Below are 20,884 nucleotides of genomic sequence, written 5' to 3'. Positions count from 1 at the left end.
CCCCACCCCCGAGAACCACGAACTATTGCTGTTGCTATGCTGCGCATGAGAGAGAGAGATCAAACACAGGCAAGAACATCTGCTACAGATAAGAGGAAGAGAGAGACTGTTGATTTATTGTATTTTGACTCTTCCTAGATTATTTACCTTTCGCTTCAGGGACATCATTTTGCTCGTTAACATTCCTCAGAAGACAGCAGGAGTGGCCTGATTTGATGGGCACTGTCGTTCAGAATTGATGGATAGCTAAGACCCCGTTAGTAGGGATAAAAGACAGATCTGGGGAGACACCCCTCAGACACACCAGTGGACACTGACTGAGTGGTGTGAATCCACAAGGAAGGTGGGGGCTTCGGAGACTGAATCAGGATATCGGTCAATAAAGCTCTCAGTGTAACGGCAAGGCCGGTGGGGACTTGTGCATGTGTCCACTCATGCCAGAGTGACGAGTCCACCACAGAAGAACGGTCTAGCTGAAGAACGGAGGGGGTCATAGCTGAATGACCACAACGGTACGACGGAATAAGAAAGCAACGGAAAGTTTGCCTGCTGCAACTGTTACATCTCGCTCGCTCTCTCACTCTCTCTCCAACGATTACAACACAACCATAACTACCTCAGCACTCATGAACTGAACTGAACTTTATACTTTTCTATGACAATTCATTTACCCCTAGACATCGATAGAGCTTGTTTATTATTGCTCATTATTATTCCTACACTTTTAGGTTTATTATTGCTAACCGGTGTTATATGTATATTTGCATTATTGGTATTATTTTGCTTGTTTTACTAATAAACACCTTTGAATATTGTACCACCTGACTCCAACGGATATTCCTTTCTCTGCTGGTCTGACTCCCAGTTACGGGGTACGTAACAACGGGGTAAAATATTCGTTTTTCCGGAAGAGCTATTGACTTAGGCTGCCATTCTGGACAATGACATCACTGGACACGCTGTGTATCATTTTTCCACCGCATAGTTTTAGCTTTTAAAAGCCAACTTTCTTTCTGTAACATGGCATCATGATTGAGTTTGATGATGTCACAATACAGCTGAACTACAGGCGGTCCCCAGGTTACGAAACGGCGAGTTCAAGACAGCTCTACTTAACAACGAGGTCCATAACGGTATTAAGTTCAAAAGCCCGCCGTACCTGCACGACTTCATTCCGACAAGGGGCAGACCGAGTTTTTTCGAGTTACCTCAGTCTGTCCGTCAGTCTCACTTTTGATTTCACTCACTCTCACTCTCTCTCACGCTCCGTCTGTGTCCTTCTTCCTCTCGCTCACTCACTCTCTCTCCCTCCCCCCCCCCCCCTCTCTCTCTCTCTCCCTCTCTCTCTCTCTCTCTCTCTCTCTCTCTTTCTCTCTCGTTCTATCTCTCTCGCACACACATTCCCTTTCTGTTCCTTTCCCTCCCTCTCGCTCTCTTTCTCTCTATCTCTCTCTGTTTCTGTCTCTTTCACAATTCTCTCTGCCTCTCTCTTTCTCTGCCTGTTTCTCTATCTCTCTTACTGTACCCCCACCTCTCTCCCCCACTCTCTCTCCACAGCCCCCCCCCCACCCCCGCACTCAAGAAACTGGAAAGATCTTGGAAATAAAGCATCTAGCCGAGGGTCTAATATTCTGGCAGACATGCTGTTCGTTGGATAAGAAACGCATGCGGTCCTATAGGCACCCTGTAATTACTAGGGCTGGATAAATTTACTAGTTGCAAGATATTGGAAAAGGATTCTATGCGTTTACAAATTGGACGCATTACAACCAGAAAGATGCACGATGTGTTTGCTGATGATTTATTCTCTACATGCAAAACTAAGTAAGATCAATCAACGTACTGATATTTCGAACCATAGAGTTATATATTAGAGAAACAGACTCGTCGTTCTAACTCACCTGTGCTGATCAAGGTGCACACCTATTTGCTCGCACGGCTCACATCCCTATAAACCTGTGTCATCCATGTGCCCTTCTCAGCATCTAAACGATGTTATTGCCCCTGCCTAAACTGCTTCCTCTGCCAGTGTTTCCGGGTACCTACAAACCTCTAGAGGAGGTAAACGCCTCTCGAGTCAATTAAACTCGGTGTTGCAACTCACATTTAACGTATTCCAGTAGTGATATTTTCTCTGCATGAAGAAATGGCCCCTCAGGTCCCTTTTTAAATTTGCCGACACGACACCTTAAACCCAGTAGCTTTTCCGTCTAACCGATCTCTTCAGGAAAAAAAAACATTGATACGTTTTGGTTATTTGCTACGAGATCCCCCGGGCAGTTTGTCCCAACTGTAATCCTGGAACAAGCAAAAACAGCTCGCAAGGGACAGCCTATTTGTTGCTTTGACTGTGCGCCGAAGGTATGATAAATAACGACACATGTATGGACAAGCAACATATATACTGCCCATGTAGCCGCAGGGGTCAGCAGTCCGCTTAAACTTTCCCTTTCCTCCTTCAAGATTCAATTGAGTGCATGAAGTGCCCCAGCGATTCCTGGCCCAACGACCTGCAAGACCAATGCATGCAGAAACATGTTGCGTTTCTCTCATTTGCTGACACGATGCCGGTTGTTCTGACGACGCTGGATTGATCAGGACTTGCTTCACTGCTACGATAGGTGGTATTATCCTGTTTCACAAAGACACTCCGATCGTAAAAGCAAACAAGGCTGAGCTCAGCTTCCTTCTCCTTGCACTGAGCGTTTGCTTCCTCTGTTCAATCAGATTCATTGGAGAGCCGACTGCATGGTCCTGTACGTTACGCCACACCATGTTGTTACTTTCGTCCTTTGAGTCTCCTGTGTTTTGGGAAAGAATATTGTTGTGGTGATGGCATTTCAAGCAAAACTACCCAGCAATGACGTGGCCACTGGTTTGGTCCCCTACAACAACGCCTCACTGTGTTTCTTCCTACACTGCTACAATGTTTAATATGTAACGTCTGGCTTATCAAATCCCCTTTTCACCCTGTCAAAAACATGGCCTATCCGAACGAAGTGATTCTGTTCGAATGTGACATCATGCTGTTACATCATATTGTTAAAGACGGGGAGAAATACAAAGAAACATTTGATGGGGAAGAACCTTAGTAAAAGCATTAAGTAGCATTGATATTTTACTGCCATTTCTATTTATTGTTTTTTTTAATGTCAAATGCACCGATATACAGTACAAAACCAGTCTTGCATCGTGTTTATACGGATCATATCATTACTTAGCACATTAAGGTAGAACAATGTAAAGCAATAACTTTGCACAATAAAGTTTAAAAGCTACATAGAATGTGTAAAAACATAGAAACATAGAAAACCTACGGAAAATACAGGCACCTCGGCCGACATAGCTGTGTCGAACATGTCCCTACCTTAGAAATTGTTAGGCTTACCTATAGCCCTCTATTTTACTGAGCTCCATATACTTATCTAAAAGCCTCATAAAAGACGCTATCATATCCGCCTCAACTATCGTTGTCGGCAGACCATTCCACGTATTCACTACTCTCTGAGTAAAAAACTGTCTATCTGAAAGGGACCTCGACTTCTTTATTAACAGATGAATCCATGATTCAGGTATAGAGAACGCAATACATTGTCTGAAAGGCGGTAGGTTTAACGTGAGCAACCATTTCGGAAACATATTAACTTTATCAATGGACCAAACAAAAAGCCTTTTTTTAAGGGAGTGGGACCAAATAGAATTTTCAAAGGACAGTCAGAACAATCTACGTAAAGCTGTCTCATCGTTTTCAAATTAAAGAACCCCACCATCCCCAACTTTTTTTAGTTCACAGTTTACTAAGTATTTTCATTGCATAATGAACAATACTTATATTATCTATCAATGGGAATATACATTAAACGAGTCCTTTGCAATTTTCTGCTCCACTCGCGACATTTGAGTAAGCTCGGCTACATACCAGCTTTCTCTCGATGCGCCATTTGATATTGTGTTTGGCTGGTTAAAGTACCCTGTTGTTTTATTCAACCGCCGAGTTCCCACCGGCTCCGACATGCCGTGAGTTATCTCGTCTCAGTCCTGACCAAACAGCCCAGGGCATGTGGTTAAACATGCCGTTCATCTTTTTTATCTCTCTGTCTATTTGCATGGCCACCTACCGATTCTTCTGTCTACCTTTCTCTTTCAATCTTGATAAAGGTTCTTGACCCGAAACGCCGTCTCTTTATTCCTTTTCATAGATGCTCCCTGAACTGCTGAGATCCTCCAGCTTTCTAGCATCTACAGAAACCCACGTGTTTATGCTGTGGGATAAGACTGGATCTGCATTCCAAAAGTGACTCTGAGGCAGCCCGATGTGAGAGGCTGCGTGAAGGAGCAAGATCTCTCTACATATCAACTGACATAAACATTTCAATCTCCATCCACCTCAGGCTTCCTCCAGTTCATGTGCTGCGGCACCCAAACCATTAACTCATTCCTCAGTGGCACGTAAGAGGCGGGTATCGGCTCATTTGTAGTTTTAATCCTCCTTCCCCTCTGCACCACCAGCCTCTCTCAGGCTAAATAAGAATGTCAATGACACGTGTTCAAACGTGGCCTGCGATTCTCTGTTAGGAGATGAGATCAAGCAGCTTTTCCAACAAGTAACCTGCGAAACCTTGTTCAACTCCACCTTTCCAAACACTGATTGTACCTGATAGGTATCCACAGTGCAGGCTGAGTGGGCCATTGTCAGTAATCAGAAGTGGAAGCTTTACCAAGTGCTGGGGACTAGGAAACCCGGTAAGTGCGGAAACTCTGTTTTCGTGCTCACAACCCCAAAGTACATTACAAGATGGGTTATTTTGGCCCTGAATCATATCTTCGAATGTTAGACACACTGGCAGCTGATATCAAGGGTATCACTCGGTGCTGCCTGTTCACTGAGTTTACAGACAGACTTTGGCCAGAGTCCGTATATAGGTAGGAGAACACACACACACGCACACACACACACACACACACACACACACACACACACACACACACACACACACACACACACACACACACACACACACACACACACACACACACACACACACACACGCACACTCATTTTAGGGAACCCACTGGCGTTTGATCGACGGTGTTACACTCTTGGCCACGGCTGTCCGGGTCGGACAATGCAGCAGCCGGCTACCTCAGCTGCTCTAAGCTTTACCCTAACAATCGGATGATCCACAGGCAGACAGAACGGAATCCTTCCTGGACGCCGGACTGGACGTGACGGGGACACCCCAGCTCGCCGTCATTTTTCAAGTCCTGTTATCGCATTATCTGATCTCCAGGATGCTACCGAGATCTGCAGCGGACAGTAGTTCGGGTTAGCCCTCCGCTCCTCGCTTCAGGATCCGTCCTCCTTATGTTTCGATACTTTCCGACATCTTCGGAGTCTATTTTGAGAACCATCTGAACTTTTATAGGTAATCTCCTTAATCCAGTATATTTATCACACTGTTGGACACCGTCTAACAGGACCTCAGAGTGAGCACAGCCGACCTTGTCAGGGAACATAGTTCTGTTCCCGGGACAAATTGGTCAACTTGAATTTTTCCGTCGTTTCCGCACACAAACAGGAGCTGAGCAATCATGACGTGATACCCAATGTCTCGGCTCCCGTCTGATGCTCTGTCCGTTCTAAGACAGAACGAGCTTCTAATTAATAAATAAACTCTCCCATGTGACTATCATGAGGAATGCTTCCTTTGATCTTGTCATTCCAGAACAGTTAAAGTTCTCTTCCCAGCGGAACCACTCATCCCTCCTCCTCCTCCTCTCGGATAGTTGGTTATTATCTAGCAGTGTATGGAGAATGTCCGGATTGATAATCAGTTCCCTTCTAGCCTGATCGTTGGTTTCCTCTCCCCTTGTACGCTGCTATTGATGCTTCAACTACTGCACAGTTTTCTACTCACCTGGTTGTCTCCTTGAGTTTCGGGGAGAGTGGTGGGCCCATTTGCCTCTCCTTTTGGATTGCCTTTCGATGTCAACAAGCTAAATTCTAGCCCATGCGCACAGTCGGACCAGCAGGAGAGACGGAGAGGGAGGGGGCAAACACGAAGGTGTAGTCTTCAAAGAAAGACCGCCAAAACCCCTTGTAATATGGAGTTACATTTTATATTCCCACCCGCCTTTCTTTCTCCTGAGGTCTACCGTCCCATGATCCTTCCCCTTCTCCAGCTCGGTATCACTTTCGCCAATCACCTTCCCAGCTTTTAGCTTCATCCCACCCCCTCCGGTCTTCTTCTATCATTTCGTATTTCCCCCTCCCCCACTACTTTCAAGTCTCTTACTTTCTTTCCTTTCGGTTAGTCCTGACGAAAGATCTCGGCCTGCAACGTCGACAGCGCTTCTCCCTATAGATGCTGCCTAGCCTGATGTGTTCTACCAGCATTTTGTGTGCGTTGTAGTTTGAATTTCCAGCATCTGCATATTTCCTCGTGTTTGCTCTTGAAATATGCAGATTGTTTTACCCAAACTATGCCGGTGCTTTCCTTCCCACTCCATCCCAGCCACCAGTCTATGGGAGCACATACCCAACTGATGACGCGCCAGATATCACGTTTACCTAGGATCGGAAGGCCCTGTTGGACTTTGTTAATTTAAATCCTGCAACTCCGTTTCATTGGTGTATTGGCCAGAACAACAGGGGAGATGCGTAACCTCGGTTTCTGCTCGGACCTGTTCCTATTACTGAAGTATCGACTATACAGCTATCTACTGGAGGTTGCGCCAGAGGCGGAGTGGTGGAGAATAGACACACGGCGAGCGTATAGGAATCCGCAGTGGGTTAAGGGCTGTCTCCAGCAGCCCAGCTCTGCAGTTCTTGCTGGGTCGTCTGTCAACCGCTTCCTTTGAGACAAACTGGGCACCATTCGTCTGCGGCTGACCCAGCATTCGTGGCGGAACAGCTTTGTGCGTGTACTCCAGAAATTTGGCTGTAGGACAACATCCCATACACCATCAATCTGTACGTCTTGCCACTGAAGGACTACGCTAATATTATTTCGCAATATTAGCTTTAGGGGTTGGGTTACGGTTATGATTGAGGTTAGAGTCAAGCCCCGCTTTTTCGTTTAACTGCATAAATATGTACAGTGCATCCCAGAAATCTGAAAGATGTGGCTGAACAGATCGTGGAGGTATTGGTAATGGTCTTCAATAGTCAGTAGATTTTAAATGGTTCTGGAAGACTGGAAAAAATCAAATACCACTTTGCTCTTCAAGAAGGGGAAGAGGCAGAAGAAGAGAAACTATAGGCCAGTTAGCCTGAGCTCAGTGGTTGGGAGGTTCCCGAGGTTATCAAAGCCGGAGGTAATAGTGGGTAAATAGAGTGCCCCAAACGGGAAGCGTCACGAATAGCCTCTAGTAACCAAGTCCAACTCTTGGCCTTCACGTGTGGCTTAGCTACAAGGCCCAGCGGAACTGTTTCCCCTGACAAGAGAAGGGGCAAATGGGGACCACTGGCGCCTCATAACCAGTTGCTTCGGGCAGAAGACGCTAATCAGCCTAGAGAAAGAAAACGCTGATATGAAAACACCGGTGCCTTGCGGCCAGCACATCCATGGAAAATTTTTCAGGAGTAAATAGGAAGAAATCTTGAACGTGGGCTTTTAATACAATTTGATGCTCTTTACAATTTCACTTTGGTCACCTCTCCGACGATTTATAATTGTGCAAAAGTGACTGGTAATACTGTTTTATATGTTCTTTCAGATGTGGAGTTCGGTTATCGATCACGTCCAGTGAGGGACTTAATATTTTATTGAGGAATATAACTCTCGCAAATTATGTCAAAGAAAAGTCGAGTTGGACTCTTTATCTTTCCCCAAACAGGCTGGTCAGATGCCATTCCTGTGTGAGCCCAACTGCTCTGTGTTTTCTCAATTCCACTTCAAGCTCCAGTTGTTTTTTTTTCAGTGTAGTTCACTGCCGCTCTTTAAAGACAAGGGTCCAGCATCTTCTGGGATTCAGACACATATCGCCGTCCACTATTCGTGCTTCTCCCAGCCACGTGGAACTATACCGTGGATTAAAGCAACAACACAAAGACTGAACGAACTCATCAGGTCAGGCAGTACCTGCTCAGGGAAGTAGACAGTCCACTTTTCAGGTCCCGACTTTGCATCTGGACAGAAAGATAGAGGAGACATTTCCAAGCATGATGAAATGAAAACTAATGTGTGGAGCAACTGTTGGCAGTTGAGGAGGGTATTATAAGTAGATGGCCGAGGAAAAAGTGGGAATAATGACAGGAGATAGGAGGGGATAAGGCAATCCATTTGCTAGGCTCCTGGTACTGTGATGGGGGACACAGAAATTTGGTTGGTGTTAGAGGCTGGAAGGTGATATTTGGAGCCAATAAAGAGTTACAGATGGTCAGACTTCTTAATTTCTGTCGAGAATTGATGTTAAAGTTCTGAGGGAAACAATAAAATCTTGTGGATCAATTTCGCATTTAATCCAGCAAAAAATATATGATTAACATGAATTCGCCACAAATACTTTCAACTAAGGTGCTATCCGTCATATTTCTGCAGAATGCACATTAACCACGACAACATTATTCTGAGTTTTTAACTGAATCAGCGATCGTTTCGCTCCCTTTAATAGAGGTCATTGTGTTCACCCGCAGCGCGGAGGAAGAAGTAAACAAAGAGATAAGGTTATTATCATCCCTATGAATAACAGATTGCAGCTGCTTCCGACTGCTTTTTATTTACTTTTACCAAAATATCAACAGGGTCGTAATCATGTTTTCCTATTTGCAACCATATAGCGTGACACCGTGTCTTTTTCTATTTCCCCAATTCCAATAACGTGTCAATTTATTCCCCGCTGATCATCATTTCTCTAATCAGGAGAAACAACATTGCTTGCCCAAGCATGAGTTCCAATATAAAATTGCGCTGTCCTTTGTCAGCAAGTGTCAGAAAGAAACCAAATATGAGCTGCATGGTGTTTTGGGGTTTATTGTTACCTGTTGCGGTGTCAACTGGCAGCCTGCTATGTAAAAAAAGAGAAATGTTTGATATGTATAGTTTATCAAAGGAAGGCGACATCGATATCGGCGGTATTTTTGGTCTACACTCCCGTACAGCGATAAAGGATCTTTCATTTGAAACCAGACCGAGAGCTGTCAATTGTGAAAGGTCAGTTTCATGAGTGGAGCAACGGATTTATCACTTCTTTAAAAGTTAAAGCTGCTTTCATTTTCTTTTGTTTAATGTTCTATTGAAGGACCTTCGCCCTGTAACTTTAACCAAAATTCACTTTCACAGATACTGAGCGTTTCGAACATTATCAGATTTGTGACTGAGTTGGAGGATAGGAGTTTTGAGTTTTGTTATTGAGTTTAGCAGTTGGAGGACAGGAGAGGCATAGCATTTCAGGCGACACAATCAAATTCAGTTTCTGTTATCGTGTTATAGTGTTCTGCTATAATGTTATAGGTAGCCTGCCTGTTGCTCACTACCTATAACATTATAGTCCAGGATTCAATCACGTATTGACCATGTATCGTTTACCATTTAGATTCAACTTATTAATTCCCCTAGGCCCCTAGGAGAGATTCTGGCCATAATGGTATTTATTGTGATGATAACATAAGGAAACATAAAAATGTATCCTTCAAAGATATAGTGTCAATATATGTTCTACGATGGAAGTTCTCTTTTACATTCTGGGGGTATTTTGGCAAATCGAGTAAATTATATTTCTAACTAATCACCTCATCCTTAATTTCAAAATAACAACACCGATTCTTCAGCATGACGCACAAAATTCTGCAGGAAATCAGCTGGTCAGACAACATTAATGAACGAAAATAAACAGTCGAAGATTAGTGCCGAGTCATTGTAAAAATGATTCGTTATAGCAATTGAATAAATCGCATTACAGGACAACATAAATTTATCTTCTGACAGGAAAACATTGCTAAATGTCTATCGTCAATGCTAATATTTCCAGCAGTATTGACCCAGCTGTGGAATTTCACATTAGTTTTACAAATTAAATTTACTAAACGATCAGGCAGTCTTTGTTTTGATTGCAGTGTCCAAATGGAGTGTTTCAGCTCCCTGACATCACAATTGAAAGGTTTTTGACTGGAGTTTGAAACATTTGTTGTTTTAGTGGCTTAGGAGCAGAACTCAGGGCTGTATCACCCATGGATGTAGTCTGAAAACCTGACAGTATTGATACAAATGTTAGAAAATAAAACTGAATTCATGTTACAAATTTGCTAAATACCTGTTGAATGAGGCTACATGGCGAAATGTAAACGTTTGTTTACGAGCCGTACCATGGGAGTTTGTGGCCACAACGGTAGCAGTCCACACAATCCACACAGTCTATCTAAGGGTTTCTCCCCAGACATCGAATGTCCGCTTCCCCCTACAGATGCTGCTGACTCGCTGTTCACGAGGCAGTTCAGCTTTGGCTTCAAACTGGTATTTTCCGAGGGAAAAATAATGCATGTGCTTTCAGAGTGCTGTTTTCGATTGTCAAACTTCTATTAATTCCACAAATCGTCCACCTAGTACATTGGGCGAGTACGTCTGCTTGAAAAACAAAACACCGCAGAGAATTAATCGATGTTCATTAGTCCTAATCGTAAAGCATTCAAAATAAACCATAAAGCCATACGATATAATCTGTCTACACAGTACAATAACCAATATAATCAAAGACCACATAGAACCTAGATGTATTCGCTTCTCTCATTTTGCAACTGACAGAAGTTCAAAAGTCCGAAAACATGAAACGCCAGCATCAAGGACAACTTCTTCACCACTGTTCTGAGACTATTGAACAATAAAATGGAATCTTGACCTCACAGTTACCTCGTCATGGCTTTACACCTTATTGCATGCCTCCAATATACTTTCTATGCACATGTGACAATGATAAACCCTTTCCCCAATTCAAAAATTTGCCATTTATCTCTATTCTGCAGTTTTGAATTTCGCCCATTCCGCTTTCTTCAGGCGATGATATTTGCGATTGAAGAAATAAACAGGAGTCCCGTTCTACTTCCAAATATTACGCTGGGGTACAGAATTTATGATTCATGCGATCTACCTCGCCTCTCAGTGAAAGCGGCTTTCGAATTGTTCAACGGACAGGACGCAGCATGCACGCAGCAGTCCTGTCCCCCACGCTCACCCGTCCCTGCCATCGTAGCGGAATCGGGATCCTCACAGTCCCTGGCGGTTGCGGCGTCAGTAGGTCCTTTCAGAGTCCCCATGGTAAGACAATTCTTAACTGTTATTATTCTCTTCTCAAACCGTCATAGGTAATCTCCAGAGGTAGGACAGCGGCTCTAGATTCAAAACATGGTACTCTTATTTTATCGTGGTGAATAACTTTTTCACGATTTTCAATACAAGAGCAAACACGTGGAAACCTGCAGGTGCTGGAAATTCAAACAACACACACAAAATGCAGGTGGAGCACAGCAGGCCAGGCAGCATCTATAAGGAGAAGCACTGTCGACGTTTCGGGCCGAGACCCTTCGTCAGGTCTGACGAAGGGTCTCGGCACGAAACGTCGACATTGCTTTTCAATACAAGATATTAGTTTATTACTTCCGAGTGATTCAATAGTTGAATGGCTAGCCTGTGTGTTATATTCTATAATAAATACCTAAGGTACATGCACTGCCAGTCTTACTATCCTGCACCAACTTCAAGGAGTTAATTCTTAATTCCCAGAACCATGTTTCCTGTTCCCTCATGTTTCCTTTAACATTGCCTTTGGGAAAAGCTATAGAGAAGATCTTATGTATTGATGAATTAGTTGGGCAGCAACTACTGAAAATAAATCTTCCTCCATAACAATCGACCGTCAAAGCCAGTGTCATATCTTTATTGTCATCTACAGAAGTACATGTACGTACAGCTTCAGTGGAAACCTTCAGCAACATCATAAGCACATAGCACTTGATAAATACCATTCACAGGAGAAACATAAATTAAAGAATTTATACTGAATTCCTACAAGAATGTTAAGCATCTGCTCTTCATGTGATATAAACTGATTCAAGGAGGAAAGCTGTCGGTTTGCTGGCCAACTTTTATCCGTCGATCCACATTATTATTAGAATCCAACGTCATACATTTACTGATGTTGGAGCTTGGTGCATTATATATGTGTATGCGTATGTATGATTTGTATACATATACAAATAAACGTATGCATCAACTTATAAACGTGTGTGTGGATGTGTGTGTGTGTGTGTGTGTGTGTGTGTGTGTGTGTGTGTGTGTGTGTGTGTGTGTGTGTGTGTGTGTGTGTGTTTGTTTCTCCACCGCCACCACACTCCCTCAGTTTGGGTTGCCATCAGGTGGATAGTGGAGTATTGGGTGAAATCTTTCACTTAGTGATCTAGCTTTCCTTAGCTTCAGAGAAAGATCGATGGTATTTTGCTTGGGGAGCGGAGGATGCTGGACTGTGTTATCTTTCCGTGTCTTCCAAATATGTACGCCACTGGGGGCTGGGTGAATGAGTAGAAGAGGTTTAGGTGCGGGGAAGTTGGTGGGAAGATTACGGTCTTATCAGTGAACGCTCCTATCTGCTCTTCCATCTCTTTGTCACCGTACCATCAGGCAGGAAATGCCGCAGCATTAAGTAAATGAATGATAGGGTGGGAAAAAGCTTCTTCTCATTGCACATTCTGCAACCACCGAATTCTCATCGACATGAGGCGCCAGTAGCCTTATTGTTTTTGTTCCTTGTCGCCCCTTGTTGTACGTCCGGCGGAACTTTTGCCGTTTACTGAGCATTTGTATTTTTTTACGAGGCTGCGTTGCTGGTTGGACGCTCAAGCCAGCACGGATTTAAACCGTGCAGGGAGTTGGACGGATTCGTACCCTCGAAGTCCAGTGCTGATGCCACCACTGGCTGGCTACCAGTAACTGAATCATTTTTTTAAACTTGGATCATGAATGCACCGAATTATTTGTTAATGTATTTGTGGTAACATTATTTTATGTGCTATGTGTGCATTGTATGTAATCTATAGTGCACCTGGAACGGGAGGATTTGAAATTGAAATTAAACTTGAACTTTACTCAGTTTCCGAAAGACAATTAAATTATAACCCAAATGATAAGGTTAGGTACTCCATAAGATACCCCATGCAAGGCTTGTTTAGAATGTAAGGAGGCATGGGATCCAAGGGAACATTACGGGGTGGATCCAGAAATGCCTTGTAAATAAAAGGCAAAGACTGGTTGTAGACGTGTTATATTCTGCAAGGAATCTGGCGACCGTTGGTCTGCCTTAGGAATCTGTTCTGGAATCCCTTCTACTCCTGATTTTTATAAGTGACCTGGATGAGGTAGTGCAGGGATGGTTAGTATATTTTCTGCTGACACAAAGTTGGGGGATGTTGTGGGTTGTGTAGAGGGCTGTCAGGGAGACATCGATAGGATGCAAATCTGGGCTGAGAAGAGGCAGATGGAGTTTAACCCAGAAATACGTGAGGTGGTTCATTGTGCTACATAAAATTTGATGGACGAATGCAGCGTTAATGTCAATTCTCTTGGCAGTATAGAGGATCGGAGGGATCTTGGGGTCCTGCTCAATAAGACACTCAAAGTTGTTGTGCAGGATGACTCTGTGGTTGAGAAGACATACGGTGCTTTGGCCTTCTCAACAGTGGGATTGAGCTTCAGAGCCGAGAGTTAATGTTACAGGCTGTGTCGGACCCTGCTCAGAATACAGTTGAAGTACTGTGTCTATTTCTGGTCACTTCACTACAGGAAGAATGTAGAAACCATTGAAAGGGTGCAGAGAAGATTTACAAGGATGTTGCCTGGAAATGTGAACATGCCTCATGAAAATAGGCTGAATGAACTTGGCTTTTCTCCTTGGAGCGGTGGAGGATGAAAGGTCACCTGATAGAGATATATAAAATGATTAGAGTCATTAATCTTTTGAGTAGTCAGAGGGTTTTGCCCAGGGCTGAAATGTCTAACACGAGAGGACACAGTTTTACGATGCTTGGAAGTAGCTACAGAGCACTGCAAGGGGTATGCACGGAGAGTGGTGAGCGCCTGGAATTGGCTGCCGGCGACGGTGGTGGATGCGGATGCAATAGGTTCTTTTAAGAGGCTACTGTATAGGTACATGGACCTCAGAAAAATAGAGGACTATGGGTAATTTCTGAAGTAAGTACACGTTGAGACAAAGGGCCTACCGTCTGTTGTAGGTTTTTGTAGGTCTATGTTCTATGTTTCAAATTATTTTCGATAAAGGAAAACTCAAAATTGAAAATAGCAAATACTGACAGCGGCCGTGCAAATATGATTATCGTTTATTGATCCAGAAGTCAACTCGAAATCTTTCTCTGAATGTCTTACATTATCTCCAACATTCTCCGTATAAAAGCTAAATCTCATAAATAGGGTAACTGCACACCATTTCCCCAGAGTATAGAAATGAATGTCTAGAAGGCATTGATTTAATATAAGACAGAAATATTGCAAAGGAACGTGAGCGCAGCCATTTCACACGTAGGACAACTGGTGTTTGGAATGAGCTGAATCAAGCGCTTGATTCAGGTACAATTAAAAATGTTAAAAGGAAACTGGACAGGTACATAAACTGAAATGGTTTAAAGGCATGTATGCCAAATGCAGGTAAATAACAGCAGGGTAGAAGTCATATAGGTTAGTATAAAGCTGTTAGACCGAAAGATCTGTGTCTATACTGCACCACACTATGACTGTGTACCTATATAGAACAGCTGAGAGGGATATAGGTCAAATAGAGGTAAATGGGAAAAGCTTAATGGGCATATAGGTTAGTATAGGGCAATTCTGTATCCATGATATACTATAATAATATGGATTTTACAGTGTAGCACTGTAAACATAGTTACAGATCTTCGCAGGAGGATCATTCCCCGACACCGAAATAATGTTGCTGTCTTTTTTCTCTCTGCCTCCCTTGTGGTTTCTAACCAGGTTAGTTATTTCGCCACGTGTGCCTGTTTCAGCAACAGGCGAAAGTTCCCCTCCTTCTTTCGAACGATCCCAAGCGATTACTTCCAAGCCAAAGCATTGGCCGAACTCGTCAGGCGGTTTGGATGGACTTGGATTGGAACGGTAAGGAGCGACAACGATTACGGCAACTTTGGGATGCAGGCCTTCACTGAGACGGTTCAGCGGCTCAGGGTTTGCATTGCCTTCTCCGAGTCTTTCACCAGATCGGACTCGAGAGAAAGGTTACTTCATGTTACTCGCGTTATTCGGACAGCGTCCACGAAAGTAGTAGTGACTTTTCTCACTCGAACGGACATGGACAATTTATTGCATGAAATTGTTCGACAAAACGTTTCTGGCATCCAGTGGGTGGGCAGTGAAGCGTGGATAGCAACTTCGCTTCTATTTCCAGAGGAGAACAAAAGGTTCGTTACTGGATCCATCCGAATCGCCATTCGTAAAGTGAATATCCCGGGTTTCAAATACTTCCTAACGGATTTTCACCCGTCTGTCTATCCCGGTAATCTTTTAGTTGAAGAATTTTGGGAAAAGACCTTCGGCTGTAGCCTTAAAAGAATATACAATAACACAGGGGGCGCAACGGCCTCCGCTCAGCCTCGTCAATGCACAGGAACGGAGACCCTGAAGACTGTGTCTAACACCTACACGGACGCATCTCAGCTGCGGGTGACCAACAAAGTTTACGAGGCTACACATGCTATAGCTCATGCACTTCATAATATGTTTTCGTGTAAAAGTGGAAAAGGTCCATTTGTCAATCAGTCTTGTGCAAACATTTCAAATTTTCAACCATGGCAGGTACCTAGAATTCACCAAGTTATTCAGGAAGTCGAATTAAAATTCGACGTTTATGCAAAATAATGGTGACCAATGTCATGTTCTATCGTCTGTGTCTACCTCTAGTAGGTTTTGCACTACATGCAATCGCTAAATTTCACAACTAATGTCGGGGAAAGGGTACATTTCAACAGAAACGGAGATTCGGTGCCTACGTACGATGTTGTGAACTGGCAGTTGAATAGCGAGCAGAATGACGCAGTCTCGATAGTTGGACATTATGACGGATCTGCACCTTCGGCTGAACAACTCAGAATAAATGAAGGATCAATAGTGTGGACTGGTGGTCGCGCAGAGGTAAACGTAAAAATGAGTTTCCTATTTTCACTATATAATTTTAGCTTTTAGCAGCTAAATTCCTTTCTGTAACATATCATCATGACTGAGATTGGTGATGTCACAATACAGCTGAACTACAGGCGGTCCCCAGGTTACGAAAGGCCAAGTTCAAGATAGCTCTACTTAACAACGAGGTCCATAACATAATTAAGTTCAAAACTCACCGTACATTCACGACTTCATCCCGACAGAGGGCGCACTATGTTTTTCCGCGTTACCTCAGTCTGTCCGCCAGTCAGTCTCTCTCTCTCTCTCTCTCTCTCTCTCTCTCTCTCTCTCTCTCTCTCTCTCTCTCTCTCTCTCTCTCTCTCTCTATCTCTATCTATCTATCTATCTATCTCTATCTCCCTCGCTCTCCCTCTCTCGCTCTCTCGCACGCACTCTCACTCACGCTCTCTCTATGTCCTTCTTCCTCTCTCTCGCTCCCTTTCTCTATCTCTCGCTTTCTTTTCTCACTCTCTGTCTCTCTCAGGCTCTCTCACTGCCTCTATCTTTCGCTCTTTCTGCACCCCCACCTCTATCTCCCTCTCTCTATCTCTCTCTCCCTCCCTGTCTGTCTCTCCTCTCTCCATCTCTCTCTCTCCTCTCTCCCTCTCTCTCTCTCCCTCTCTCTCTCTCTCTCTCTCTCTCTCTCTCTCTCTCTCTCTATCTCTATCTATCTATCTATCTCTATCTCCCTCGCTCTCCCTCTCTCGCTCTCTCGCACGCACTCACTCACGCTCTCTCTATGTCCTTCTTCCTCTCTCTCGCTCCCTTTCTCTATCTCTCTCTTTCTTTTCTCACTCTCTGTCCCTCTCTCTCAGGCTCTCTCACTGCCTCTCTCTTTCGCTCTTTCTGCACCCCCACCTCTATCTCCCTCTCTCTATCTCTCTCTCCCTCCCTGTCTGTCTCTCCTCTCTCCATCTCTCTCTCTCTCCTCTCTCTCTCTCTCTCTCTCTCTCTCTCTCTCTCTCTCTCTCTCTCTCTCTCTCTCTCTCTCTCTCGCTCTCTCGATTTATTTCTGTTTCTTTATTTCTCCACTGTTAGTAATTACAATAATTTGATGCTATTCAGTTCAATAGCGCATGCGGTGATACAGAAGCACTGTCATTACCTGGGGGTCCATATATTTCCTAGTTGAGAAATATTGGAAAAATGCGCGTACAATTTGGACGAATTACACCCAGCAAAATGCACGACGAGTCTGCTGATGATTTATTCTCTGCATACAAAAGTGAGTAAGATCTAACAACGTACTGATATTTCGAGCCATTCAGTTATATATAAGAGAAATAGACTCTTCGATCTCACTCATCCGTGCCGACTAAGGTGCTCACTTATTTGCTCGCACGGTCCACATCCCTATAATCCTGTGAATCCATGTACCCATCCAAGCGTCTAAACAGTTTTATTGCACCAGCCTAAACCTCTACCTCTGCCAGTGTTACCAAATACCTGCAAACCTCAGGATGAAGTAAATGCCTCTCAAGTCAATTAAACTCTGTGTTGAAACTCATATTAAACCTGTTCCGGTAGTGGTACAGATATTTTCTCTGATTGAAAAAAATGCCCTTCAGGTTCCTTTTAAATTTGTCGACGCTACACATTAAACCCAGTAGGATTTCCGTCCTACCGAGTGATATGTTCTTTCAGAAAAAAAAACTTTAATACATTTTTGTTCTTTGCTACGAGGTTCCCCGGGCAGTTTGTTCCAACAACTGTTACCCCGGAACAAGAAAAGCAGCTCGCAAGGGACAACCTATTTGTTGCTTTGATTGCATTCCGTGCGCCGAAGGTAAGATCTGTAACGCCACAAGTATGGACAAATAACTTATGTATTGTTCATGTGGCCGCAGGCGTCACCAGACCGCTTATAAATCAGCTTTCCCTTTCTTCCTTCAAGATTCAATTGAATGCATGAGGTGCCCCAGCGATTTCTGGCCCAACGAACTGCAAGACCAATGCATACAGAAGCAGGTTGACTTTCTCTCATTTTCCGAGGTGATGGGGATTGTATTGACCACGCTGGCGCTGATCGGAAGTTGCATCACTACTACGATAGGCATCATTTTCTTACTTCACAAAAATACTCCGATCGTGAAGGCCAACAATTCGGAACTCAGCTTCCTTCTTCTCCTCGCACTGAGCCTGTGCTTGCTCTGTTCAATCACATTCATTGGCAAGCCGTCCGCGTGGTCCTGTATGTTACGCCACACCATGTTTGGTATTACTTTCGTCCTTTGTGTCTCCTGTGTTTTGGGCAAGACCATTGTTGTGGTGATGGCATTTCAGGCAAAGCTACCCAGTAATAATGTGGCCAAGTGGTTTGGTCCCCAACAACAGCGCCTGACTGTGTTTCTTCTTACACTGCTACAATGTTTAATATGTACCGTCTGGCTGATCAAATCCCCACCTCTCCCTGTCAAAAACATGGTTTATTCGAATGAAGTGATTCTCTTCGAATGTGACATTGGGTCCGAAGTAGCATTTTACTGAGTCCTGAGTTGCATTGGCTGCCTGTCATTGGTTTGCTTTACCGTTGCCTTTTTGGCACGAAATTTGCCAGATAATTTCAACGATGTGTATTTCACATCACATTTAGCATGCTGATATTCTGCGCTGTTTGGATATCTTTCATTCCAGCTTACGTCAGTTCTCCAGGGAAATTAACTGTGGCAGTGGAAGTGTTCGCAATTTTGGCTTCCAGTTTCGGCTTACTTTTCTGTATTTTTGCACCTAAATGTTACATCATATTGTTAAAGCCGGAGAGAAATACGAAGAAACATTTGATGGGGAATGTGTCTTCGTGAAGGCTTCAAGTGGCATTAATGTTAATTATCTGGTGCTTATTTATTATTGTCACAAGTACCTCAATACATTTGAAGCTGGTCTTGCATACTCTTCATACGAATCACGTCACGACACATTGCATTGAGGTAGAACAAGATAAAGCAATGACAATGCAAATAAAGTTTAAAAGCGACAGATGAAATGCATTGCAGGTAAACATTAAAGCACAAATTCATAGCGTTGTGAATATTTGGTTCCGGAGTAAATTTGCTGATACAGAGTACTTCTGATACAACCGCTTCCTCTGTAAAAGCCTGTCCGTTTAGTGAACCTACTCTTCTTCAAAGTAGCTTCCATTGAGGATTGTAAGTAGTGAACATTGATTCTGTACTTTGCCGGCATTCATTTTGTTACAGTGCAAAGAGTATCTATTTAATTCGTTCCCAATCAAAAAGCGTACTCGATTTATTTATTAGGGGGTAGATCTGCGAATCAAATATTGAGAAGATAATGCATTGGCTGAAAGGCAATAGATTTATAGTGAGCAGCTATATTGGAAACTTACTAGCATTATCATTTTACCAAATAGACGACGGGACAAAATTGATATTTTAAAGGTCAGTCACAATGGGACAGATTCCACCGGGTCTGTAATTTTTCTTTTAGAGAACAGAACCACACACCAACCACCATCTTCTTTCTTTATTTCACAGCTCACCAAAGTGACTTCATTGTATAATGAACAACGTGCATATTCGTTACCAAAGGAGATTTGAACGAAAATTGCGTCCTTGGCATATTTTCCCCTCCATCTGCAACATTAAAGTGATAATAGATACAGAACAAATTTCCTCTAAATGCAGCATTTGATAATGCGTTGCTTTGGCTTAGGAGAATATTAAATAAGCGCAGCAGCTTCATTCAACCGTGAGTCACCACAGGCCCACACAGGACAAAAGGTTTTCTCATCTCGCTGCTATATGACCAGCATGGTCATGCAAACTACCCGCACGTGCCATCATGCCTGCGGTCCCACACTGCCAGGTCAATTATAAAACCTTCGGTTTGGAACCAAACGGCACAACCCCAACCACAACAGGTTACCAACACTGTGGTCGCTTTGATGATCTTACAGCAAAATGGACTTCTTTATTTCTTTGTTCTCACTGAATTTTCTTCTAAATTTTATATTAGTATATTCTCTTGAAAATTCTGTTTCTATGACGTTATGTGATTTTGCGAGGAGAAAGGAGCTAGGTTGCTGCGTGGGGTCAGTGGTAAAAGGGGTAGATCAGTGAGATCATAGGTAGAAGTGAATTGCTTATTGATATTGGCAGGGCTATTTGTTTTAAAAGTATAGGGCATTCTGGACATTTGAAATATAAAGATATCAGGATGAATGTGCATATGTGATATGACCAAAGATTTTCCGGTCAATGCGGTGCACTATGATGAACACACGCACGTATTCTGCTATCTGAGGTACTGTCGTCTTTCTGTCAGCCAGAACGAGTTTGGCCCTTCTTCCTTAACGACCTTGTTGCACGGCTATAGATTGTCTGGTACGACGCTGTGGGCTTTACTGAGCCGGGGTTGAAGGAAAGTTCATAGCTGAGAGCTTAGCATTCAAGGATACGCATTCTATCGAAAGGACAGGCAAGTTGGCAGAGAGATTGGCGTGATTCTGCTGGGGAAAAAAATGTAATTAAATCCTTAGAAAGAGGAGACAAGATCGGAAGCCGTAATGGGTAGAGTTAAGAAACTGCAATGGGTTAGAAACTGCAATGGGTTAGAAACTGCAATGGGTTAGAAACTGAAGGGCGTTATATAGAGGCCTCAGAATACTAGCCGGGATGTGGGCTACAAACTATAACGGGACGTTAAAAAAAGGCATATCAGAAAGGCAATGTTGCGATAGTCTTGGG

At 43.5% G+C, this 20,884-nt stretch overlaps 1 pseudogene; it reads left to right on the top strand.

Annotated features, from left to right (window-relative positions):
* Nucleotides 1-1,028: 1,028 nt before the first annotated feature.
* LOC132405870 (extracellular calcium-sensing receptor-like) lies at nucleotides 1,029-18,979 on the top strand (annotated as a pseudogene).
* Nucleotides 18,980-20,884: the final 1,905 nt, after the last annotated feature.

The sequence above is a fragment of the Hypanus sabinus genome, chromosome 2 (genome assembly GCF_030144855.1).
Source record: "Hypanus sabinus isolate sHypSab1 chromosome 2, sHypSab1.hap1, whole genome shotgun sequence".
NCBI classification, from domain to species: Eukaryota; Metazoa; Chordata; class Chondrichthyes; order Myliobatiformes; family Dasyatidae; genus Hypanus; species Hypanus sabinus.
The sequence above is the reverse complement of the archived record's forward strand: the minus strand, read 5'-3'. Positions and strand labels throughout refer to the sequence as shown.